Source organism: Poecilia reticulata, linkage group LG10 (assembly GCF_000633615.1).
Source record: "Poecilia reticulata strain Guanapo linkage group LG10, Guppy_female_1.0+MT, whole genome shotgun sequence".
Taxonomy (NCBI): Eukaryota; Metazoa; Chordata; class Actinopteri; order Cyprinodontiformes; family Poeciliidae; genus Poecilia; species Poecilia reticulata.
This window is the reverse complement of record NC_024340.1, coordinates 15,412,794-15,439,713: the sequence shown is the minus strand read 5'-3', so window position 1 is coordinate 15,439,713 and position 26,920 is coordinate 15,412,794. Positions and strand designations below refer to the sequence as shown.

Sequence of the window (26,920 nt, the reverse complement as noted above, 5' to 3'; positions counted from 1 at the left end):
AAAATACCAGGGGTTGGAATACTTTTACAAGGCATTGTAAAAACAGCTGCCAAGGTACGCTACAAAAACACTCACGCACTCACAAAGTGAAAAACAATAGCAGCTCAGCAATCGCAGCTGGTAATAATGGGCATGTATTAGCACTTGGAGACATATTTGCATAACGTATTTGGAAACACGCTGTGGACTTTATGGTGCTGCTAGCTTCTTTTTTTTCATTCAAATTTTGTCTTCAGTCATTTCACAGCTAATTAGCTTGGTAAACAGTGATTCTTCCTTCTAAAGTTGTAACACCTTACTTTAAAAAGAACAAACATTGCGAGCTGACAATGAACCGACTGTCACCAATAAGACACTACTTGGACAGTGGAGTTTGCCTTGGCCTGTCAACAAGGAAGTAGCAACTGCTGGAGCTGATTAAAGCCATATTAGCATTGTAACATAGCTGAGGACAGGACTACTTCAAACGCTCCTCTTCGTGCAAGTCTGGAGTCTCATCCCTGGGATGCTGAGGCCTCTTGTGACCTCTGCCGGGACCCTGCTGGGCCCTGAGAGCTGTGGGGTGAAGAAGAGTGGGTCAGGATCACTGTGGGGTGCACCTGAACCAGACTTACCTGTGTCTGGGTATCTGCATACCACAACGTGGCCATGTGGCTGCAAGGAGCGAGTGCATGGACTCTGACCTGAACAACAAAGCAGAAGGGAGAGAGCCTGGGTGAGAGGTCATGGGGGGGCAAGGAGGCTTGGAGAAAACACACATACGACACATCGAGTGAACACGATCAGAGGGACCCATGCGGCACAGCGGAGGCAGAACCAGATGCCCTCAGATGTCCTAATGAAATCTAAGCTCAATGTAAACATGTCAGTTCAAAAGTGATTGTGCTCGAGTTAGGCACAATCTAACAGCACCATTTGTCTCATTGTTTCCGGAGAAAAGGTATTCACTTTTGCCAAATTGCAAACAGAAAAAAATGTATTTTGAACTCCAAAATAACTCCTAGCTCAATTGTAATGAGCACTCTCGCTGAACAAACACACCTGAAGCCCATTGAGAAAAGGTTGTTCCAGCCAATATTTATAGACATGTGATAAAAGAAAAAAGATGAAAGAACAGATAGTTGACTCTTTCCAGTCCGTCTGTTTTCTCCTCCGAGCCTGTAAGTTATTCGCCCAGTGTGTAGCTAACGAGAGAGACATATCAAAAAAAGCTCATTTTTTTATCAAACTTTTTCTCTGCTGCAGTTTCACAGATATACCTGCAGTATGGTTGTTTTTAATTGCGCTATCAATGCTGTTGAACCTCCTCTACTTAAGCGTTGCAACTACCACCACATTTTTGTGCATACAATGAGCTGCATTTCTACGAAACATAGCATAACATGCATGACAGGTCGCTGAGCAAATCACATGGGTGTCGGTCGCATTAATGATTCAATAGTGAATCCAAAAGTAGTGTGGCAGAAGGGCGTAGGCGTTGCCTGTTTACACGGATCAGGTCCTGTTGGGTGAGAGGCTCTGAAGGCTTTGTTTCGTGTCTCTCAGGGTTGGTCTTACTGTGACAGGAGAAAGATATTAACAGTGTTGGGGACGCTTGAAGCGGGCCTCCGTCTCCAACTGCATCTCGAAGCGCTGACTCTACACCCTGCTGGGATACATGTGGTCAGACCTACCTACAGGTATGTCCCTATTAGGCCAGACAGACATCGATTTGCCACCATTCTTTGGAAGGTGAATGCAGCACATCCTATTCTTGCGTGGGGAGTGTGTTCAAAATTGCACCATTAGAGTGCAAACCTTTTTCAACTTTTTTTTCGGTAACACTTCGCATTGACACAGAAAAATTCAACCCAGTTTCTGCTGGATATGTGGCGTACCTGCCAGGTCACGGGCTTGAACAAAAACATGTGAAAACCCTTGACTTGGATTTTGGCAGCCTAAAATTATTCTGCCACTGTGCTGTCCAGGTTCTCTTGCAGCGTAAAACACAGAAGAGGCATCTCACCGCTTTTACAACTCCATAACTTCACGTGCGAGGCAACTGGCTGTGAGCGTCCGAGTGCTGAGTTCTTTCAGCAGTTGTCGCGTGGTCTCAATCTCTTTACACTTCTCCCTGCCAGGCTCTGCTCTACCAGGCCTCCCCAAACTGTGCAATCAGCAGATGTCTTTATAGAGCAGCCCACCGCTACATGCACTGCCCGCGTTGTTTGCCAAATTCAATTGGCAAAATATTATATTTTTCTTTTCTGTTATTATTCTTCTTCCAAGTCCAGCAGCCATGTTGATGTGGCACTTAATATGGTTTGTGGTTGCAAAAAAAAAAACGCCTCTCTCAGCAGTTTCAATGTGAAGCCAGAGTGATATATCTTTAGTTTTCTTAAGTTGGTCATTTCTTCTGTTTTGCAGGCTTGTCTGTTTGATCAACGTGACAAAACGTAACACACCACAGTGCTTTAAGCTCCTATGAGGAGGTCGCAAGGTTAGAATATTTTTTATATTTTAGCAACAACAACAAAAAAAACTCAACACTTTCTGCAGTCAGTTTTTAAAATAAAATGTCCAAATATTTTTTATAACTAATATTAAACCCTTTCTGGAAATAATATTAAATCTCAGCCATGTATTAAAAGTAAATATATTTTTCAACATTGTGTTTTCTAGTTTCAAGATTTTTTGCTTTTTTGTTTTTCCACAGGTTAAAATATAATCATGAAAAGGAATTTGTTTAAAAAATGGTGATTGCTAAAGAACCACACAGACGTTGTCACTCACATAAATTTTCAAAAATTAGTATATATATACTTTTTTTGCCCCTTTAAATTTGTACGCTTTGGCCTTAAATATCAGTGACAGCTGTAGCAAATTCTTATTTAATTTTTTTTTTTATTTGACACATTTGTTAATAAAAAGACGTCACACTTTCAAGTGCCTTTACCACATATTTACCACATAAATTCAAACTTCTGTGAATTGTAATTATCATTATCAGTCATAATCATGTAATAATACATGCTTATTCAGGAACTAAAGATCTTTCACCAGAGAATATTTTTCCACTCTGTCGCTTTGCTAGTTCCACTTAAGGAAACAAAATCTGTGATTGTCCCACTGCCAATATGGTAGTCAAAAATGTCAAAAGTAACTTTTCTGTGGATCGCGGCCATCCATCCATCATGGACATGTGGCAGCATGCATTTTCAGAAACCACAAGCACCACCTGGGCACCATCAGGGCACCGCCATGCCGTCGCTTCTTGTCTGTCACTTGGAATTTCAATATTGCTGCAGAGGGTGGCAGACTTGTTAAGGGTTGGTTACCCGCGAATTGAGTTGTCAAAATTAGCAATCTTTCTGGTTCGCTTAAAAGGCGAAATGGGTCACGCGCTGAGGCAACAGCTAAGACCCAAGAGGGATGGCAGAATATCTATCAGCGGGAAATTATTCATTACAGTATGCTATCAAATTAACAAAATATTTTTAGATCTTTCTTTATTACCAGTTGAAACTAATTATTTTACATAATTGTGTTATAATACGTGTTGATGCTTCTGTCAATTATCCCTAACCTGACCTGTGGAAGTGATCGCGATAATGACAACTCCATAAATTCACTTTTTTTTTTTTTAATGATTAATTGCTGATTTCGCCCGTGTAATGACAGAGATAGGGAATTGTGTGCGTGTCCGTCTGCGTGGGAGTGTGTGTCTCATAAGTGGTGATGTTAGATTTGTGCACTTGGCAAGCATTTTTTTTTTCTTTCGCTCCATTTGGTGACAGATTGGGTTTAAATAACATTATATCTTCACAGTTGTGACTCACAAGCCAAGGCGTTACAAAGTCAGGGTGAGGTTTAGCACTTCAGATGAGGACGAAGGAGGACCAGGTCGCCTCACTTTGTCTTTTAGTTTATCACTTTCTGCAGAACCTAATCTGAGACTCAAGGGACCGTTTCCTGCCTCAATCAGTTCACTATTTCAGAACAAAACCCATTCTTTTTACATGCTGTCACCTAAAAGCCAAAGTTTGTAGCAATTAGTTGAGCAGATGGATGCACTGAAATGGTTTGAAACTTCTTTGAGCTGCCTGCCTGAAAAGAAAGTGCTGCACTTTTTTTTTTCCTTTCAAGCAAAAACAGAATTAACTAAAGTGGGCATTTTTCACATAAAATTATAATTTTCAAAAATATAGACATAAACTGAACAGCACAGGGACCTAGTCATTTTCAGATTGCCTACTTAGAAACAGACCCACCTTCGCATTGATTACAGCATGTCGCATTGCAGGGTGCTACGCATTGCTCAATGCTTCATAGCCACCATGCTAACATCGGCGCTCTACTTTTTTCAACAAGCCTTAGAATCTGGGAGCCGAGACCATGGCAGGGTGCATTTCCTTTCCGAGCCCCAGGTAACTGGGCATGGAGGGGGATCTTGTTTGATATTGACGCTCCGGGCTCGAAAAATTCAAGTCTTAATCTCACATCGACTCTCTGAACCAGCCTGCTCCACCGTCGGCCGCGGCCCCATCGTCAGCCATGTTTGTTTTTGCTGCTGCTGTACTATCAAAGGCTAACTGCTTTACAGCACCTCCTGGTGCTGCCTGGGAGGAAACTTCTCTGTTTGCTGTAAAGAATCTGGCCTACATATTTTGACGGTAATAGCATCTTATTTACAATGTGTGAATTTTTTATTATCATGTTCTTTCGTTATTTAACCAAATGCTTTGAAACTGTGGTGATTTTGCTGCATATCTGCCACATTTAGGAACATTTAAAACGCTAAATAGGGATTTTGGTTCATGGACTCTTAACGTTGTAATCTGGTCGAGACTTTACACACTCCACAGGTAACTCTGCTCACTTTTGCTAAGCCAAAAACTGACTTGTGCAGCATAAGAAGGATCAGCTGTTTTGTCGAGTCCAAGAAAGTTTCAGTAGAGTGTGGCCTTCTGCTGCAAACGTAGCTCAGGCTCAGTCAGCATTGATGCAGTTGTCCTGTCCTGAGCTGTCCGTCCCTAAAATCCGAGTCTCAGTATGAAGGGGGGCACAAAGGAGGGATAAGGGCTGTCACTTCTGCTACTACAGAGTGCATGTCAGGAGTGCGTGGAAACTAATACAGACGTATTGGGGCTGACAATCAATGAGATGTCACAGAAAACAAGCTGCAGGACGTTGGCAGTCAACTTCCTGGTTACATAATGCAGGTCAAGTCTTAATTATGAGAACATCAAGTACAAGAGACTAAATTTAAACGAAGGAAGAACTTGGTAATATAATTGCATTTGATATTTTAAAGGCTTAAAACTAGATGGATTTATCATTCAAGAAGAAAGAGAAAGTTTCGGATACTCTCAGCATCTTCGAAAGTTTTTTTTTTCCTCCATAAGTTACAAAATCTTGACTTCAGACTTCTATCAAAGGCTTTCCAGTCGACATATGCAGCAACATGCAAATGTGTCCTATATCAGGTGTTTGTCTCTTGTGCCTATGGTAGCAACCTAGAGGTATACAAAGCACTGTTTAGGTCAGAAAGCTGAGATGTGTCATATGTTTAAAAGCAAATTTAACAGGAAGGACATGATCAGATTTACTATAAAGCCCTCTAAATGTACCTAAATGTGGGAAAAAAACTATCCTCTTTGAGCCACAAAAACACATCGTCCACATTCTTTAAATCTTCACCCAAAATAATATTAATAAATATATCAGAATGACTGAAATGCAACTATGTCAAAGAAAAAGCTTTAAGTCCAAAAAGCAGGATTATCACTCATGTGCCTATAAGGGTGCTTTTATTTGACGGTGTGAAATTGGAGCTCCTTTGAAGAACATCCACAGAACCCCTTTCCCTATTTATTTCTCATCAGCGGTGTGACTCTGACATGTGTCTTTTGTACACCAGAATTATGGCTGGGCTAAATTAAGGTACATTCAAAGAGATATGTTACCAGAACTTTTAGGTGAATAACTTTAACTCAACAGAAGGAAAATGAGGTCTGTTATATAAGGGGATTCCTCACTTTTTTTTTTTTAATGTTTGTCCTTAAAGAGACACTGTGCTGAGATCACAGTCCTTTCCATCACTTTCATCTTCATCATCATCATCATCATCATAGGTATATGTAGGATTGTCACTTCAGAAAATCAATGAAATAACTTTTTCAAAGAAAACTAAAATAAGTAGCATACGAAAAAACTAAAAGTTTGCGATCGGGAAAAACGTGGCAAATTAAAAACCCGAACCATTAAACGGCTTACCATATCAAGGTGCCGTGGATATAATACCTGCTTTTTTTTCTCTTGCATTGTTTTTTTTTGGTTGAGTTTATAGAAAATCTAAATTTCGAATATATATAAAGATTATAGCAGAAGAAAAAAAAAATTCTTCTGGTTCATTTTTAAAATGCCGATAAGTTTAAAGCATCTCTTATTAAAAAAAAAAAGAACGTACAGCGTCACTGTATTTATTACTACTACGGTGAAATTAAAGTAATGCAAAAATAATTAATTTGTCGTTATTGCTGTAATTTAACCGCATTTTTTCTAATTTGAAAATAAAAAAAAATAAAATCTCATTTCTTTTGAAAATGGCTACGAATAAATGTAAAGCAACAATTGAAAAAATACATATTTTATGTTCCTTTTTATAAAACATGTAAGAAGCTATATTTTTGTAATAAATAAAAATGTAGGATGTCTAAATTTTATCGTAAAAATTATTCTTTTAAAAAAATATCCTTGAGCGAGTGAATATGATTTATTAAAAGAACAGCAAAAGGACAATATGTATCTGATCTAAAATTCAACAAAGCACAGCGACTTGTTTTAGAATTATTAAAGTTTTTAGCTTATGTCAGACAAACGGAATAAGCTAAAACAATGAAAAAGTAATTACTTCCTTCGTACTTTTTTGTTAGTTTAGCTGTTTGTTGCTAAAGCCATCTGGTAATGCGTCTCTTTGTATTTCTTTTCCATTGTTTTTAACATTTGCAGAACTTCGTGTGCGGCTTCAAAAGACACGGAAATCCATCAGAGCGCTCTTTCAAGGTTGTATCTAATTGGCGAGATTCCCTTATTTCAAGTCCTTTTTTTTGTTTCTTCAAGGGACATTGTCTGGAATAAAAAGCTCTCATCGTAATCAAATAATATGCAATGATAAATAAGAATCCCAGTTTTTGATCAAAGCCTCTGACTCAAATCAAATGTTTTTCTAAGACACTCCAAGTCTCCAAGTGTGAAACTTCTCTGAGTTTCGGAAATAAAAGGCCGCCATCTGTTTTTTGTATGTTTGTCTGTAGAGAGGACATTGAACTGTCAGCAGTGTCCCTCCTACTCATCAGGACTGTTAGATATCCTGACAACACAAATGTTTTATTCCTTAACAATCTTTTGAATTGTATTTACATCAGTAGGTCAACTGTGGTCAAAGTCTTAACAATAAATATTTTCTTTTTGATGAAAATAGAGTTCGGATCAGTTGTTTTATTTAAGCAAATTTAGTATTTAATAAAAGGGTTAATGAAAAATTAGGATTTGAACATTTACGTAAAAAAGGCGGGTGTTTAAAAAGAAAAATTATTCTGTTTTATTCAAAAAACATAAAATAACACTTAATTTTGATGCATTATTTTTCCACCTTTTTCTTTTTTTTTTTTTCGTCTTTACATTCTCAACTACGTTATTACTGTAAAACATTCGGAATGTATTCACTTCAACGCAACTTAAAAAAACTTATCAGCGGGGAAACTTTGCTGGGGGAAGAAAAAAAACTTACCAATCTTACCCTTTGAATCTCAAAGAAAACTATCTCTTACATGATTTTCCAAAGTTAGTCCATTGCACTGAAAGAAACGAAGGATAAAAAAGAAATTCCAAAGGCTTCCTCGTGTCGAACTTGGAAGACTTTTAACTGAAAAGTCTCAAACAGACTTACGTATGAGGCTGTCACATTTGCTCGTCTCAAAACTTAGAATCTGAGCGGAAAATATTTATGTAGTCACTCTTTTCCGAAAACTAAAGTCATTTGAAGAGTGTGCCGTTATTTTATTTACTCTATTGTTCCCTACATTGTGCAAATTTGTAAACTACGTCATGCTGGGAAAGCTAAATTACGTGAGCGCGGAGTTCTGGCGTAGCCTTGACTTGCAAGGATCTATGGGTCAGTCACGTTACCGCACACGTGAAATACTGTAGACGACGGTAACAGTTAGCTGCCGACACAAACTGGACAAAATGTGCAAAATTTAACACCTCGGCATGCTTCTTGCTCGAAAGTCATAAAGAGTTAACCTCTCGTTTGATGTTTTTGTGCAGCAGCGTGAGCATCAGCTCCATCTTCCTTCCCCTGTGTTAGCTTAGCAACAGCAGCCATTTTGTCTGCGTTTACATTGGCTGAGACGTCGTTCTCGGGTCATGACGCATTTCTTTGAGATTCTTGTCAGGAGATGGTAGGAGCAATTTCATCAGAAATTTTGCAGGGGCAAAAGCTCTTAATTTGGGCCTTTAACCAAGATATCAGGTGCAAAAACGTGGATCATTTCAGGCATGCGCTGTGCATGTCCAAAGCATCGATGCTTTCATTTTCCTGCACAGAAGGTGCCAAATGGTGCTCAGCATTAACCACATGGCTGTCACACAAAGGCACACACATACAATACATTCATGTGCATTCACATCCTGCATGCGCACACACGTGTGCACTGATATATATAAATGAGATGAAGTTATCCCTTTCTTAGAGGCTGCTTCAACCACCCGCTGTGCTCTCCATCACACTACGTAGACAGCCGACCACAGGATGTGCAAACCCAGGAGTCTAGAGGTCACCTTGGCTTGTTTGCTTTACAGGGATGGATCCGCGGCGGCAGAGTGGACCACCACCATCCACAATCATAGCACTACCAACATGTCAACACTCCAGGTTAACCAGAACTTTAGTCAAGCTTTAAGGGTAAGTAATGCTAGTTGTGCCTTTTTTGAAAAAAAAAAAAAAAAAAATCAAAGAAGTAAAATCTTCTTTGCAGTTACGTTTGTAAAAACTCTGAAAATCCTTAATTTACTTTCATGTTATCAGATTTTCATGCTTCTTCTCAATTTTTTTTTACAATTATTGACTAGAAATTACTTAAATTATCTGTTTCACAGAGCAACTGGTTTATCAAAATTGTATTGTACTTGTTGAAAAACCCCCCAACATATTTATAACTCATTTTTTGATGTAAGCAAGTAAATATCAATAAACACAGTTTTACAAGAACATGCTCCATTGGTTTTTTTCAGGTTTCTGGGTCTGTTGTTAAGTTACAGGCCAAATGACCAACCCTTAGCCGGATAGTGCTGAGCTTAGGCCTGACCCTGCTACTGTAATCTATTGCAGATACCTCTGGCACAAACTAAGGCAATACACACAGAGAAACTCACCTCTCCTCTGCAGAAAGACTCCATCATAAAAACACTGGAGTCTCGGCTGATTCTTGTAAGGTCCCAGATGTCCTTGTTGCTGAGGCAGAGAAGGGGAAAAAACCGTGGGGACTGAGGCCCAGAGACAGGGCTTTCTGTATTTCAAGAGAGCCGGCCTGACTACCCCTGTAAATATAGGAGAGCAAATCCTTTTCAGGTTGAGAGTATGACTCAGGACTGCCACATAAATCAGTGCAGGCCCAGCCCGGCAAAGGCTGGGAACGCCATGGGAGCGGTAGGCGGCTCTACGGTGAGGTTTTTGGGGAAGGATTATGGATTGAGACGTACAGCTGGGAGGCTAAAGTTACACTTTTCATTACCACTTCGAGGGGGTCTTGGCTGCCTGGAAGCCAGTCAAATTTGTGAAGACTGCTTTCTCCCCCTGGATCGGTTGTAATTCTGCAGGCACATTCTTAACCTGAGGATAATTGTTTTTGATATGGCAAGAACAATTTGGCGCAAACGCGTTGGGAAATGCTATTTCTTTCTCTCTTTTTTTGCCAGTGAAAGAATGAAAAAAGAAAAAAAAGAGAAAGGAGAGGGTATTGTGAAAAGTCCTCATTCACCAATAGACCAGAGTAAAGAGAGAGCAGTATGCCCCCTTCTGGCTCTTTTCTTCTCTCCCTCTTTTCTTCTCCTTTTTTCCCTGGCGTCTGGAGATGTGAAGAAACGTCTTTTGATCAGTCCTGACAGAGCCTGGGCCATGTGAAGAGGGTGGCTAGCGGGACTCTGCCAATCCGTGCAAGGCAAAAAATGTTCCTAATAAGAGAGCAATAAACTAACGAGTGCTGGGTGTTTGTCTGATCCACATCCTGGGTAAAGTTTGTGCCAGCACACCCAGTGCCTTCTGACGTGTACTCGACTCTCATCAGTATCTGGACCATTTGCCAGGTCATTGCATTTCACCTGCTCACTCCCATATGGTCTGACTATTTCTGCAGCAGTCTTAAACTTAGTAGGCATCACCAAAATAGGAAATTGGCTTATTCTAGTTCTAAATTTACACTGTGGAATAGGATCACAGCTCCACATTTATGTCACTTTCTGAAAGCACGTACAAAGTTTGAAACAGGAAGTGCAGGGTCAGTTCCGAGTTGTTTACACATCAACTCAGGTTTTTCCCAGAGCTCAGTGCAGGTTTGAAGGGGTCATTTATCAAAGAACTCTGAGTTCTTTTCATAGAACAGAACAAGGAGATAGGCCCGTCTCATCTTCTTAATGCAGGTCAAATAAACACATCACCTCCACTGCAGGAGGAGCAGGGCAACAGCACAGCCGCCAATTCCTGCTTTTTATACCGGCCTGCACCAACAGCAGGCGAGTCCAGAGTGCTGCGGGGCATCACAGGCACAAACAGGTGCTCGGTTGGTGGAGTTGGGGCTGATCTTCAGCTCGTCTCCGTGAAGGTGCTAAGCGTTGGATGTGTGAGGGCTTTTGAGGTTAGGCTGGCCAGACTATAATGGTTTTTTGGTGAGTCCACGACTCAAGCACTGGTAATTAAGGTGGGGAGAGGCGACCCGGCAGTGCCGGGGGAGACCGGCGAGGGGGACTGGCCCACGCCTAGTGGGGAGGAGAGGTCTGCCGCAGGAGGGACCAATCAAGTGTGAAGTCGAGCGCGGACCCTGGGCCTTGGTTCAGTGGGAAAAGCCTTGGCCACTAGTTCAGAGCGCCGCAACTTTCACGGATTAGTAGAGACACTATTCTGAGGGCTGAAAGGGGAACACAGCACGGAGGCGGCATCAATGCATGTGTGCACGCACACAAACACACAGTCTCCCTCTTTCTTTTTACCCTCGCCCTCCTGCACACAAAACCCACCAACAGCTGGGAGGAGGGCTGGAGCAATCGCCACATTACCATGGCAACGGCATATATCACATTTGGGCCAAAATGAAGACACATTGTGCTTCAACCGGATATTTATTCTTCCATTTAATAGAAGTATTCTAATAGTTTTTCTCCATGCCTGTAAAATGGTTCCCCCTGACTGAGTTAATGAGCTGCAATTGAAGGTGCTTAGTGCATCAGACTAGCATTTTGTCATTTTGCAAATTACAGGATAACAACATTGCAAATTTAACTTGTGTAGTTTCATTGCAAAGAACCCCGAGCATCTGCTGTGAAGAGTTGCATGTTTGTTAATTTCCTCCAATTTCCTTGGTCCTGTGCTCAAATCTGTGTATCACATTTGAAAGACGTGGTTCTTTTAAGTGAACTCATTGCTAAAATTAAACTATTTTCACTGTCCTGCGCTTTTGGCAGGTCCAGCTTTGAAGCATAATCACTAAACACTTTTTCTCATTTGGTTTTAAATGTAATTCTTAAAAAGCAGATGAAAGAGCGGATGTTCTTCTGAGAAAGGGCTGTGGTCGTGATTACGTAATGAAAACATTACATATTTGAAGTTTAAAGAAATCAATTAGTCTTTTGAAGAGTTTAAAGATGATTCAAGAAAATGTAGACACACTGGGTTTTTTCTTAAAGCACTTTTTTGTGTAACTGGAAAATTATGTCTAAAGTGTATTTGCAGACGAGAAAGTTTATTTAAAAAAGGTCAACATATTTCTAAGTATTACAGACCAACCGCAGTCAGTACAGGACCGTCGGTCTTCTTTTTCCTCTTGAAAAGCATCTTGAAAAGCTCTAATTCTAACAACCTATCTGCAACTCCAAACAACAACTTGCATAAAAAACTGTGTATGGAATAGTACATACTGAGAAAAACAGATTTAAGTCTTTTAAATGATCAGCAGTTAATGTTTATTTGTCAGTGATAAGTAATGAAAGGTTTTATTTACTTTAGAACCATGAAATGATGCATTCCTCCGTTCAGATGTAGCATTTCCTCCACCATGTGTCCGGAAACAAACTCCACAGTCTCCCCCGGACTGACAGCTTTAGCTGAACTAAAGGGTGTCCATTGTTTTGGAGACGCCAGCTGTAGCGCTGACATATCCGTTTGAACTGGCAACCATTGTGTAGCTTTGTGTCTTAAAGTGCTTCCCCATATTTAAACTCTTTCCACCGAGCTGTATGTCTATTAAGATGCTATTTTTGTCTGCGTTACCGATGAATTCAGAATAATGCATTTGCTTTCACAGAGTAAAGGCTGTTCTGTTCACCATCTCGCGAGCGCAGCCACACATATGCGCTGACAGAGCCGTGGGATTGGATACCTTCCACTAGCACTCAGCTACCTTCCAAGAAGTAGGAGAGAAACAAACAGCGTGAATACATCAGGGGTTTCTTTGTTTGTTTGTTTTGTTTAGTGACAACAAAAGAAACAGATAAATATGGTAACAATCTAACAGTAACAGATTGGAAAAGTAACTAACTACTCACTTATTTTGTAAAATTGTTAGATTGTGGTATTATTTATGAAACTTTACACAAAATAAGGCCCTGTAGTGTCCCACAGATGAGGCAAAACTTAGAGGAAAGCAGAGATTGTAACGAAACAGCAACCTAAACCTAAAACCTTCATTTTTTCAAATTTATTTTTGTTTTTCACAATTCAACTGGTAAAGTAAATACATTATTTAGTATGAAACACTGTAAAAACACATCTGGCTAAAAAATAAAGAGGAATTACTTTAATGTTTTTGTGAAACTCCGGAGTATTTTTGCTTTATAATGACAGAACCAAGTATTTCGTAAAAAATAAAAAAGATACATCAAATCTCTAAATATATGAGCTGAAGATGACATGGATTTGAGTTTTAAAGCATTACCTGATCTGCAGTAATGTTGTAATCATGTCCTTAACTTTTCACAACCTAAAAAAAAAATTCCCCCACAGGTTTTATGCATTTTACCTCACTCCAACACTGAGTTAACTGGGATCCAGAAAGATACTTTAGTGTTTTCACATTTCAACTAAAACACCAAAGAAATCTAACTTTCTATTTATGACAAGCAAAAAAATCTTCTGTAAACATCCATCATGCTACACAGAAGATCTTTGTGTATTGAGATTTTTGCATGTATAAAAATAAAAACTGTAATATTTTTGTTTAACTTGTACTCACTAAGTGACAAGTTTTTATCTTCCAATAATTGAATGTCAGTTCAGGAGCCTGAATTATCCAACACATAAACTCCAGTTTATAAAAACCTCATCTGGTAGATTAAAGACTTAATGACAAGTCAGTTAGCAAAGTATTAATTAGACAGCGAAAATTTCCAGCCATCTTTATGCAGCACTGCAGCTATAATCTACTGAATTTTCACACAATTAATAAAGTAATCATATATACATCTGCTTCAGTAGGCATTCCCACCAGCTGCAATAATAACTTTCCAGGTTATTACCCTTAAAGTTACCAGACGCCTTAATCCTAACTACCATTTTTGCAGATAATGTCTGCTGTTATTCTAAAACGTTTGTGTTCTTTTGAAAATATTTGCCATGAATTCAATATGAATGTAGTCAGGATTCTTGGGGATGTTCTTAACTGGAAATGTAGAAACCTGATTTTGTTATAGGAACACATCAGCATCGTTAAACTCAGATTTTGTGAAATGAGGTTCTGTGATGTTTTTATCAGTAATTACATATTTACCTCTAGTAGAAAAAAAAGCTCATATCACAGTGAGCTTTTTGACAAAGTAAATAAATTCTCAGAGTGGCAGAAGTTACCAAGCTAATCAGTCTTATGTCATATTAATCTCCTTTTCAGCTGATTAGGCGTATTAGGTGATCATTTTTCCACCGGGATCATTTTCAAACAGTCACAAGACGTGGAAAGCACAGTAACATGCTATCCTTGATGCTGTTGAACAACTGATGCAAAATACAAAGTTTACCTCCATTTTTGACACTGCTAGAAGAGACTGGCAAATTGTGGCGTATCTAGGAAGTTTATTCAACCAGCAGTACAAAACAGAAACTTGTGTTGGTTGTGTTGATGGACCCAAATGCGGCAGACAGAAACGTTGAGTAGATTTTGGTGATTTAGTGAAAAAATGAGGAACAAAACATTTACAAAATCACAGGAAAACCAAGGAAGTTAGAGAAGAACAAAAACGATAAATCCTAGGGAAAAGAAGGGAAAGGAACCAACAGGAAAAAAAAGAAAAAACATTGGGATATAACGAGAAGAACCAGCAGGAAGAGAGCGGAGAAGTGAGAGCAGAAGGCAGACTGAGGGAAGAGGAAGAGAAAGAGAGAAAGTGACACAGAGGGCGAGGGAGAGTCCATATGAGGACTAGGAAGTGAATCTAACAGAAAAGCAAAACTAAACATAAACTAGAGTAAGAATAACTAGACACTAGAAATAAACATAATAATCTAGAGTCACTAAGTCAGGACTGGACTAAAGAAAAACAGGAACAAGATCAATCTAATCCAAATAAATAGCTAACACAGAATACATGAATCTGGAATCAAATAAAACTCTAAAACAACCTAAGATCCTAACAGTTTGGATACTTGTATTCTCCAAAAAGTTGCCAAAGGCCTTTTTACATGTTCAAGATGTGAGAAACCAACTCCTGCAGAGCTTCACTCATAATCAAACAAATTGATGGAGCATATGATGCAAATCTCTTCTCGTAAAACAAATGCTACTTTAGAACGGCTTCTCTCCCTCCTGCTCTTTCACCTACAACTCAACCTGAACCAGATCAACAAAGCTGCTCAACCAATCAGAAACAGACGGGGAGTTAAAGGGAGTCTGATGTTAGACACCAGGAAGTCTTCCTCTGTGATGCTGGACAGTTTCACAGAGGTGAGATTTTACCTACAATAGTTCAAGCTATCAAAAATGAAACTCCTTATAAAACTCCCTACCACAGCTAATACTAGGTATTAACATAAAACACACATTCAGTATTGATCCTTATGACTTTTGAACTATTTCAGTAAAAATAAGATTTGCATAAACTCCTGTTTTGTCTGTAGTTGGAAAATTCAAGTGGCTTTTATGCAACAAAATGTAACAGCAGCAAACGGGGAGTTCACACACACTTTGAAAGATGTGAATTATTTTGAGAAAGATTTTTGTTGTTATGAATGATTTTTATTATCAAACCTCCTGAATCTCATCCAGCTTCCCAGATGAATTGGACTGGAGAACCAAATATTTTTAAGTAAAAGTAAAAAAAAAAAAAACAATCAAACAAAAACTACAAGAGTTGACTCAATTTACTCACAAGTTATTTCCTGGCCAAATTTAGAAATATACCTACAACGCTATCATTGATGTCACACATTTGTGTGAAGATAATTCAGTGAATTGTTCAGCATGTTTTTTTCTAAATGTTTTATAAAATGCCACACTTACAGCATTCTCAGTCTTTTTTGTGTGGTTTTCCTTTTGTCACCTCTGAATTTTCCACCATAATTACTGGAAACAGAAATCAGTTATTGTTCTTGATAAAAAAAAAAAAATTGACTGGTGAACAGTATGATATAAAAGAAGCATCAAGTTAGAGTTTTTGCCTCTAGGATAAGAGTCTTCTGAGGCAGTCAGTTTCTGTAGTCATTTTTAGTATCATGTCCAAGTTTTTAAATTGGATCCTCGACATGCTGAAAATACTCAAACATCTAATTAGACTCTCCTGTCTGGTGCAATGTCCTCCTCATTTTGTTCACAAGATATCTGGTTCGTATTCCTAGCTTATGCTATATCAGTCTGCTTGCAACAGATTAATTAAATAATTAGCCATGGGTCTTGAATGATGTTATTTACCTTCTTAAGCAGGTTTAGGGTTATTAGGAGACTGAAGGTTTTATTACAAACAATCAGCCAAGATGCTGGCAGGGCCAACACTGGGACAAACCAGCATGCACTTCCCCTTAAGGGCCATTTAGAAAGGCCAGTTAATCTAACATGCCTTATCTTGTGGACTATGGCAGAAAACTGGTGTGGCCGCAGGAAATTTGTGCCTGTATAGAGAGAATATGCATCTCCAACCAGAAAGGCCCCACTGGAAAGTAAAACCTGTAAAATTCACCAGAACCACTAATAGGTTTACATAAAATCCAAAATATTAAATCCCTATTGCCTTGAACTTCAAGGCAACTTTGCTAAGATTAAGAGCTGCTGTTTTCAGTTATTAAAAAATCTCATGACTTCATATAAAACATACAGGGCCTATGAAAAGTATTAATTCCCTTGCATGTTTTACATCTTTTACTGCTTTCCCCAATCACTCATGATCAACAAATCTTTGACAAAACTTTATTTTTATATTTTTTGCTATTATTTTTTACAAAAATAATGACAATCAGGATCCAGTTAAACACAGATTCAGCAAATTGGTGCTAATAGTGTCACAATGAGGGGAACGGAAATCATCTGAGTGCAGTGGGTGTGTCTCAGCTGATCGTAGTGTAAAGACACCTGTGCCTGAAAGGTCCTCCCACTGGCTAATCAGCTTTCCTGGCTGCCATCACAGCAAAGACAAAGAAAACACTCTAAGCAAAGCAAATCAGAGAAAATGTTTTTGAAAAGTATGTCAAAAAATTGTCCTTAAATCCCCCTGAAGATCAGCTAAATGCACCATAAAGAAATGGAAGGAATATGACACGTGTAAATATTGTTTAGGAAAAGTTATCAATAACAACATGTGCCCAAATGTGGAAAAGTAATTGCTCTTTGAAGCTAATAAGACGTTGTGCCACCTTTTGGAAGGAACTGCCAACAAGTATTTGCGAACACTGGCAATAAGTTTTCTTCATTGTGGAGGAATTTAGTCACACTTTTCTGTGCATAAATGTTTTTAATTAAGTCAAATTCGGTGGTTTTTGAGCAAGAATACCTTACTGAAGTGATTTCTTGAGTATACAGATGTGGCAGTAACTAAGTCTGAGAGTGGCTGGTGAAATTAAACGCGTTCTGAAAAGTAAACTGAAAGTTTGAAACACAATGAGACGTAGGTTCATTTTACACTTTCTCACTCTGCTCTTAAAAACACAACAAAGAACATGTTTTTATGTTTGCTTCCTGAATCTGATTTCGTTTATCTCAGCTGTTTTCATCAAGCTTTAAATATAAGGTGAAACAGATGATAACTGAGAGGAGACGGACATTGTCTAAAAAACATTGTTTGTCTTTTTGGTTACAATCTTTACCATATTCTTCTGTTAAATTTCAATTTAGAGTTATTGTCAACAATTTGTAAAACATTTTCTAGCACAAAACTGATATTTTCAGAAACATAGTAGAAAGTCCATTCAGTTGATCATACAGAAAGATTCAAAGTCAATTTAAATCTGTTCCGTATTCCAATTTGATCCCAGTTATCAAACAATGCTGTCAAGTTCAGTTTGCTGTTCAAACTTGTGAAAATGTCTTCCTCAGAAACAACAGAGATCGCATCAAGACACTGACTTGCAGCATTTACAAGCATGTGGACACAGTTTGCACTGCGTTGTTGACTTTGCAGCAATCCTAAGCATATACGTAGCGAAAGCTGTAAGAAAACCTCCTCATTCACAGGTAGAAAACTCCAGCAGAACCAGAACTTGGCTCAGTGTAAGTAGCCATCTGCCACTGGCTGAGGGTTTTAGAAGACAGAGCTTGCACACAAGCGAAACACAGAAACACTCAGCTAGGAATATTTTCTATGCTAAAGAAAAAGTAGATAATTAATGGCAGTAGTGCCCTTTTATTGGCTTCATGTATGAAGGACAGAGAGACAGAAAAGCTCTGAACCAGTTTGAAAAAATAAACTGCGATCCGTCTCCACAGGAGAGGAGCCCAATAACTAAAGGATCTGCCTCCCACTCTACTTTTAGAAACTGTAGGAACCGCCAGTAAACCTGCAGTCTGAGAGCGAAGTGCTCTGTTGGAAACATATAGAGCAATCAGATCTCTAATATATGATGAAGCTTGATTATTAATTTTAATTTTCACCAGAACTCTCGCTGAACTCACAGTAGTCCTGCTTTGAAGTAAAAAATGCATGAACTACTTTCTTAGTGTGACTCCTTTTGCAATACTTCATAGGTGAAATGAGGAGAAGCGAAACACCTGTTTAAAATGGAATTTTATTGAGATGTCCTGGTCAAAAATAACACCAAGGTTTTTAGTTTGATACCAGACAGCCACTTAAAAATGCCAGTAAAAGTAATTGAATGACTAACATGTTTGTTTTTTTTAAAGACTAAGCTCCAAAGATGGATGTTTACTGTTTATTAGATCCTGTTTTAGGATCCAAAACTCCCCAAAGAAAGAAACTAATCTCTGCTACCATGTTACCAGTGCAGGATATTGGAAAAATACAGAGCATGCATGTTCAGCTCTACCTTTGTCCAAACAAAAACTGAATATGTAATTAACATAACAGCCCATAAGGTCAAGCCCAATAAATATTAGTAGATCTGTTTGTTCATTACAGAAACTTGGAGGTATTAACATTTCACAATTACATTGTCAAAAAGACACTGCATTAATGCCCATATTGTTAAAATTTAGTATTTTGGCCTAAAATCTTTAATTAAAAAAAAAAAAAAAAAAAAAAACGTATCTGCTCTTGTTTCAATAGGAGATTATGTTGATTAGAAGAGCATTACTCTTTTGGTAAAAGAAAAAATGTTTTTATGAAATCACTCATCTGGCCTTAGAACAAACTTGAGGTTCTTATTTTGCTTGGATGAGAACACCCTCCATTTATGTAGTTTTATTTATTTATTTATTTTTGCTGAATGTTATTGGTGCAGTTTTGTCCTTATTCTCTGAAGAGAGTAAACACGTAAATGGTGACGCTGATTTGTTTCCAGATAGGCCTGAGGTGTGTGAGCTCAACTTTTACTTTATTCTGTTTAATGGTGTGCCTTCCCCAGACAGGCAGTGTGTGTGTGCGTGTGTGTGTGTGTGTACGCGTGCATAAATTTGTGTATAAGTTTATGATTTTGGGTTCTTTGAGACGAGGAGTGTTCATCTGTATCCAGGGGCCTTCTCAAACCCCCCTTTACCTCAGCTCCCCATTCAGAGCTTGCTTTGGATACCATCATCCTCTCTCTCATGACACACACACACACACACACTTCCTGTCTCTCTCTTGGTTTCTCTCTGTGTTGCTCATCATGCTTCCACTTTGAAGTCACAGCTTTCTCTTTTCCCTTTTTTTGTGTCTGTGTAGCTTTGATGCGCTAACATTCTGTGAATAGCTCCTCTAATGCCTGCTTCCTTGTGCCTCACTCTTGCAGCTCTGCCTGTGTCGGAACGGTGAGTCTCTTGCCTTTGAAACGACGTCCATAAATTACAACTTGTCAAGTGTCATTTTCCTTGTTTACAGCCATTTTGTGCTCCCACTCCCCCATGTTCCTCTCTGGTGTTTCACATTTAATTGCACCAATAATGTTGGTGGTGCTCACCAAGCTCTGCACATGCAGCTCGTAGCCACTGAGGGGGTGCGGAAACTATTAAAATATTTTCCAGGCTTTACGAGTTTTATGTGAGTAATTGTGTGGATATATCCCACTGTGTTACCACCAACTAGGAGAACAGAATGAGATTGTGCTGTGGTCTGTGTTACAATGGTGAGAGGAAGTCAGAGAGAGACTGAGGGAACTGGCTAAAGGGTAAGAGGAGGTGTTAGAGAAAAAAAAAAGACAAGGGGGAGGAGGAAGACAGAAAGAGGGAGAGTTGAGTGTGTACAGGAAATCTGCACTAAGTGTTCCTAAAGAGCTTGTGTTTTTCCACCCCTACACAAACAGTGTAATTTATTGCATGTCTGTTGAAGTCAGCAGCCCTTTATAACCCCACAATAATTTCCCATATGTTCCATATATCACCACAGAGAGAGGGTGAAAGAGAGAGGGTGGGTGAGGAGGAAAATAAAAAGACTGAGGCAGCAAATATGTCCAAGACTTTATACACATACACACATGTTCACAGGAGACCCGGCACACCGCAGCTGGGACAGTGGCCTCCATCTTAATCAGCCCCGCTTTGCCATATAGATGTATGTATTCCCTGCACGTCTCCACACCTGTGGGTGGCCTATGAAATATTAAACACTCCTGTTCATGTTGTTTACTTTCATCATTAAGGGAGAGTCCTTGATAATAGAAAACTTCTCTCTTCTGGATATGCAGCAGGGAGTCCCTTGTAACGGTCTGGCACAACTTCCACTCCTCCTCCAATCCCGGTTTGTTTTTGTCTAAACCGATGATCCACTATGAGGCTGACAAGCGGAAGGATTTTCTTTCATAAAAAGTTGAGTAGGAAAAGCACCCTTCTTGGTTGCAGTGTAGCAGTTTAACCTGTGCTTCTTTTAGGCTGGTATTCATTAGTGTCTCAGCATGTGTTTAACTATTCTGGTCTTAATTAAATGCAAGCATATCTTTACCCTGTACATACGCTAGTGACCTTTTTCTAAATGTTTCCTTTAGACGATCCAGTCTTGACCAATGCATAATTAATACACTTAAAGTTAAAGTGTTCTGTGTGAATAGAAAATATAATTCTCTACTGCAGCATTTTACACTAATTTATTATGGGGATATAAAATACTGACAGCATTTATTTTAGGAAAGGTAAAACAAAGAAACAGCTGCATTATTTTTACAACAGACAACTTGCCAAACTTTTACAAAACAGTGTTTTCTTTAACTATAATTTCAGTGCCTATTACAGGGATTTTGTGTGATAGTGCAACACAAAGTTATACATAACTGTGAAGCCAAAGGAAAAGAACATGTGGTTTGAAAAGCATGAGATAAACCTCCGTCCCAGTCTTAACTCTTTTGCAGCTTCTTCTAGGTTTTCTTATTAAATTTCTCCATCATCTCTGTCACTGCTGACGGAAAACAATCCCGTGGCATGATGCTCCCACTACCATGTTTCATAGTGGAGATGTTACATTAAGTTTTCTACCACAATAAACATTTCGTATGTACTTAGCTAAAAATGTACGTTCTGGTTTTATATGTGCACATGTTTGCTGTGTGCCATAAAGGATTTGTGCCACACTGCAAACATGAATTCTGATAACTTTATTTTGACAAATCTTTACTTCTTGCCACTTTTCTATAAAGGCCAAATTTGTGAAGTGCACGACAAGTACTTGTTCTGTTGACAGAACGTAGCCGGATCAGAGTGGTGAAAGACCTTAAGCAGAGTTTTCTTCGGGGCCCACCTCTAGTTAATCCCACCATCCACTACAGCACCGCTGACCTCCTGTTTATTTTGTCTGTAGTTGATCCTTTTTCTCCCTTTCATTCTACGTTTAAGTTTACAACTGGGGTATTTGTCAGCTTGTCCTGTGTTAATTCAATTCCTCTTGGGGGCCCTGGACAAGCGAGAGGCCCCAGGCAGTCATAAAGTTCACCTATACCTCAGGCTGGCCCTGTGGGTCATCTTTACTACTAAGCCGTGGATCTCTGCAGCTCCTCCAGGGTGACCATGAGGCTCTTAGCAGCTTCTCTGTCTTTCATGTGTTTTGTAGGTTTTCAGTTGTGTCAAAAATTGTCAGTTTTTTTTATCTAGTTCTGTTTTAAACTTCATAAGTTTGTTGTGTTCCTTGTTCTTCATGATGCTGTTTTTTAACTGATGTTCTCTGAGCAAAAAATATATGTTGGAGGTTTTATGGTATACAGAACCGTCATGATTGAAACAGTAAGGAAATTAGTGACTGCTGGATTACAATGAATACCTTTTTAAGACACCTTGATGGTGCTGGATTTTATTTGTGCATATTAGAGTACAGAAAACTGAAATCTATTTCACAGTTTTTATATTTTGATAAAAAAAACATAATCCATGCATCCTTTTTTTGATTTAAAAAATATTGCACAACTTTGTGCATCATTTGCTGCTGCTCCAGATGCTACACCATCTAATAAAGATCAAGAAAATACACATTTTACGATTGTATTGTAACAAAATGTGTAAAAAGTTGAAATGCTATCATATTATATATCTCTGATATGCACACACATCTGCCATTTTTTAGTTATTTGTTGCATGTGTCCAAACAGATGTGAGCTTAGTCAGCTAACAATATATTTTCTGAAGCCTTGACATCGTATGGATGTGCCCCACGTCTCTCAGCAAAGAAAAAAGAAGAAAAAGCCAGCCCCCTGTTGGTCTGCGTGATGTAGCCAAGGACAGAGTGGGTTTCTGGAGGTGGGTGCTGCATTGTGGGGGCGTTGGGTTGAGGTGCCGGAGAGCTGATCGATCCACAGCGGCAGGTGGCCGAGCAGAAGAGGGCTCCCGAAACCTGTCCTGACTACAAAGCAAACGGCACGCAATCTGCAAACAGAAAAGCATGTGAAGAGGTACCGGATGCTGCGGCAATCATTGGATAACACACGATATAGAGTCTTCAAAATTGTTTGGAGAACGCTCCATTCAGAGCGATACAAAATGCTGTAAGGAGCAAGTCAAGAAAATGTCACCCCTACTCTACAGACATCAACTTGACGGCAGTTGAAAAGCAGAATAATGTTTACAGTAGCTTCCAAACAAATTCAACATACTGGATAAATGATGGCGTTTAGCTTAGCTTATGATTCAATGGGGAATAGGAATGCTTTGTTCCTTTTGCACATGTGTAATTAACAACTTGGAAAATGTCCCTTTTAAAACAGCAGATGTGATGACACTGAGATTACAGATTCCTCTTCCCGTTTACACTGGCCAAAATACATTATCTTAAACAAGAAACACGCTATACTCATGAGATACATATTCAAGTAACAAAGGCTTTAAAGCGATTCCTTTGCATGTATCCACAAATGAATGAATCATCAAGTTATCCAGGGAGAGCTGCAACTCCCCTGCAACTGCTTATTCATAAAGAAATAGGTTAAGCCTTGATGTTTAAATCACAAGCAGGGTATAAATCTCCTAAAATCCTCTCATGCCTGTTAAGACAAAAGGGTCTTGTTTTGGAACATGTCTTTGAGATCATAGTTTGCAATGGCAACTGATGCATCTGAATCCGTATAAGGCACTGCGGTGAGATGGCTGCAAAGCTGACAAGATAACAGAATGGAAATAAAGAGTTGCACAGGATTGGAGTTAGTATTTTACTTAAAACTTCGTCTTTCCAAAAAGCTTATACAGTTTTGTAAAGAAAGAAGTTAGCCAAAAATGAGAGAATAATTTGGTTCTCAGGTCCCTGGGGTTGGAAACTGTCTGGACTGGCTGCGCGTTCAATAGAAGATCAATATGTTTGCAATGTCAACCAGGCTAAACCCGGCTCCCTGCTTGCTCTATCTGAGCCACCGGCTACCTAAGATGAAATATTATTTGATGTTGCTCGATTTGCAAATGATTGAAGGTTGCCTTATAGATTGAGGAGCATCTTACAGCTAACTGTGCTGACCTGTGCTGCTGTGAAAAGAGTGGGCATATTTATTGAAAGCAGAGTCTGGTCTAAATTCAACCCAATTGCTGTTCAGTTGCAACACCTTGTTATTTTAGGCCCCGGCGCTGAAGGCCAGACAGTAAAGGGGAGTTTCACTGCCTCTCTAGAATTGAACAAATGGACTCTCTTTGCTCTTTCAAACCGTCACACTGAGAAATTATTATTCCTTACGTGCAGCAGGAAAGACTTGATATATAAGCAGTGATGAATCCAGCATGTTACAGCTGAGGCTACCAATCTGGCTCACGACTCCTTATAAGAAAAGAAAGAAGAGAAAAATTGGATGCTGCATGAAACTCTGGCTCCTCCTGATGAAAGCTATTTCCTGAGAAATTCATATTAATGCTCCAAAAGACAGCGAAGATGAAGGAAAGATATGATTCAGTGACTTGAAAATTTTTCCCGGCTGCAGTAACTGCCGCTTAAGAGATAAGAGAGTATTCGATTTCGCTCCTCCTTAGCGCAGATTCCTGTAACAAACAAAGACTCTGAGAAAAAGAGTGAAATTGTGTAGTTGATTAGATGAAATGAGTGAAATGTCAAGGACTTCCCTTCAGTGCCAGAAAGGCCTTCGAAAACCTCTTCTTTCTGAAAGACTTCTCATGAATAGGCCGCTGCATTCACCCACCATGCTATGCAAACAAGTTGTCCAAGTACCACATTGTTTCAAAAGACCTTGTGACACACAAAAAAAGCAGGCAATGTCTTGGACACACATGCTCATCCCAGACTCTTTCACACCCAGGCTAAACGTTTAGCCACCCTGGCTAATTAACTGCTGTGAAAGAGACGTGCATCAAAGGGAGGCGGAATTTGGAGGCTCTCTGACCAACCCTCAGGTCCAGGGGTCATTCCTCTCCAAGACAGAAGTTAGGACGTTCTGGCCCTAGACCTTTGGACGCTCACCCCTAACCCTTGCCGGAGCATATCAAAGCTCCGGCAGCAGAGGGTTGCACAGACGTCCCCCAACAATAACAGGAGGACATCAAAGACCTAGTTGGAAAAAGACGTGAGAAAAAAAATTTAAAATGAGCCAATATCAAACTCCCTCTTATTCTGCAGATATTCCAAAAGATGAATATAATTAATCTCTCCAAGTTGTCATGGGTCTAAAGGGCCCTTGCTGTGCTGCAGCCTCCTCGGGGCACTTGAGGAGAATTATGTGATTAAACAGACCTGTGAATTCTGGACACAGGCGGGCAGAAGAAAGCTTCAGTTCTCTTCATAATGCCCCTAATGAAGTGGCTGGTGGCTCCGTCATCCCTGGCTGGGCCTTGTGCAGCCTGTTCACAATCTGTCTAATGACAGAGCGGGGGCTGCAGAGCGCACCAGTGCTTCCCAATGAGCCACAAAGGGAGATCACAGGCTCCATTGTGGTTAGGCACAGGAGCTTAGCGCTCATCAGACCCAATAAACCTGTCTCTAGTCAGGGCGGGACACACCCCTCTGCCGCTGGCCAAGAGCCCCACACAGCACACTCCTTCAGTTGTCAGTCGTGATGTCTGTCATTATGACATCAGGGTGTCATGGCCTCATCATCCACCGAAACACAACTCGCACACGTTCTGACTCCTGTTTGCATTTACATGCTGATTTTGGACTAACAGGCCTATTTTTCCTCCTTTGGCCACTGCCATTGTGTGTACTGTAGCCGAGATAATGCATGGGTATGTATCTGCAAGCACTGGGTGTTTACTTGCCTGCCCTTTTGCCTCCATTTTAAACGGGGGGCCACTCCTCTTGGCCTGTTCTGCCTCCTGGTGCTCCTGCCAAACGTATGCAAATGAGCATGTCCACAATGGCGCTCACAGCTGCATGCAGTCAGCCAAAGACAGAGGACAAGGCGGCCATCTCTTTCATCCGTAACCCCTGATCCCCTCTCAGTGACGCGTCATGTTCCCCCCAACGCTGTTCCCCGCCAAAGAATCATGTCGCCTCTCCACATACACAGATGAGCCTTTGGCCGGGTTCTTAGTTGCACTGGACAAAGTGTCCAGAATCTGCTCATATATTCTGCACAAACTTCAACCCAGGGAGTTGCTCCTGGTCCTTAGTTGGGTAAAAGCAAACAGGAAAATTTGGTTAAAAGTAAATTTTGTTTCTTTGTTTTGTTAATATTCTTCATGGGCTTTTGTTCATAGTCATTATTTGTGTTAAAATTACTGTGCAGGGCGGATGAGGGCATAAAGAGGGAGGGAGAGGGGAGGCGGGCCATCCAGAAAGAGTGGGGGTAAAGAGCCTGATTGCTTTAATCTCAGTGCTCATGGCGCACCCCTTCTTTCTTTTTCTTTTTTTTTTTTTTTATAAAACTCTTTGGCTGTGTGATTCAGTCCCAGGCCCCAGTGTTCTGCGCCCCTCCATTGTTCTCACATGAAAATCAATTCCCTTGAAGACCCTCCTTAATCCCGTTTTTGGCGTCAACAATGGCCACTTGTGCACGGCCCTGATAGACTAAGAGCCGGGATGATGCGGCTGTCTGCTCTGATTCCAGCCCATTCAGGTAATGGCGGCCCGCGTCACTTTGTAGTGCCAAGCGCAGGACTCGATAGGAAGACGTTTGCGATCATAATTTCCTGCAGTGAAGAGGCCCAGGCACCCAACACCACCACGAGACTTTTAATTAGGGCAGACAACCACAGAGATTAGAGATCAGCCTGTAACAATGACTGTCCCTTTGAACGGGCTTCGGCCTCTGTCCCCACTGAGGCCATATGGAGGATATAATGCTGTGATCATGCTAATAACAATCACCTCAGCAACAGCAATCAGCAGTAGTCCCTACACCAAATGTTCTAAAGGCCTGTAAACCCTCCTACACTGCATGGTGATGTGGCACTCCATGTACGTCTATTTTTGAAACGGGCATCAGAAACTGAGCACCTCAGAGCTTAAAGGAAGCTTGAATATTTGCAGTTCCTGCAAAAATGCAATGCAAATGATTAAATTAAAGGGATTAGCTCAGATTAGGTAAAAAACACAAAGCTGATCAGAAATAATTACAGAATTTAATTGTGTAAATGAGTAAAAACATTAAAAATAAAATCTGACAAGACAGTCAGTAAATAAGTTGGTAAATTTGCAGGTCAGGGAGAGAAAATTAGATTTTATTTCTCCATAGGGTGTAATTATATATATATAT

The 26,920-nt window shown here is 39.8% G+C and overlaps 1 long non-coding RNA gene across 2 annotated transcripts in view; it reads left to right on the top strand.

Annotated features, from left to right (window-relative positions):
- Positions 1 to 1,504: 1,504 nt before the first annotated feature.
- The window catches only part of LOC103471610 (uncharacterized), a 31,790-nt gene continuing 6,374 nt past the window's right edge, over positions 1,505 to 26,920 (top strand). Inside the window, exons 1-2 of one of the 2 annotated variants that reach the window (XR_001776994.1) lie at positions 1,505 to 1,679; positions 8,845 to 8,947. This is a non-coding gene — a long non-coding RNA (uncharacterized LOC103471610). Of the gene's footprint in view, positions 1,680 to 4,564; positions 4,653 to 8,844; positions 8,948 to 26,920 lie in introns of those variants that run through there. The other variant, XR_534681.2, reaches the window with a different exon arrangement.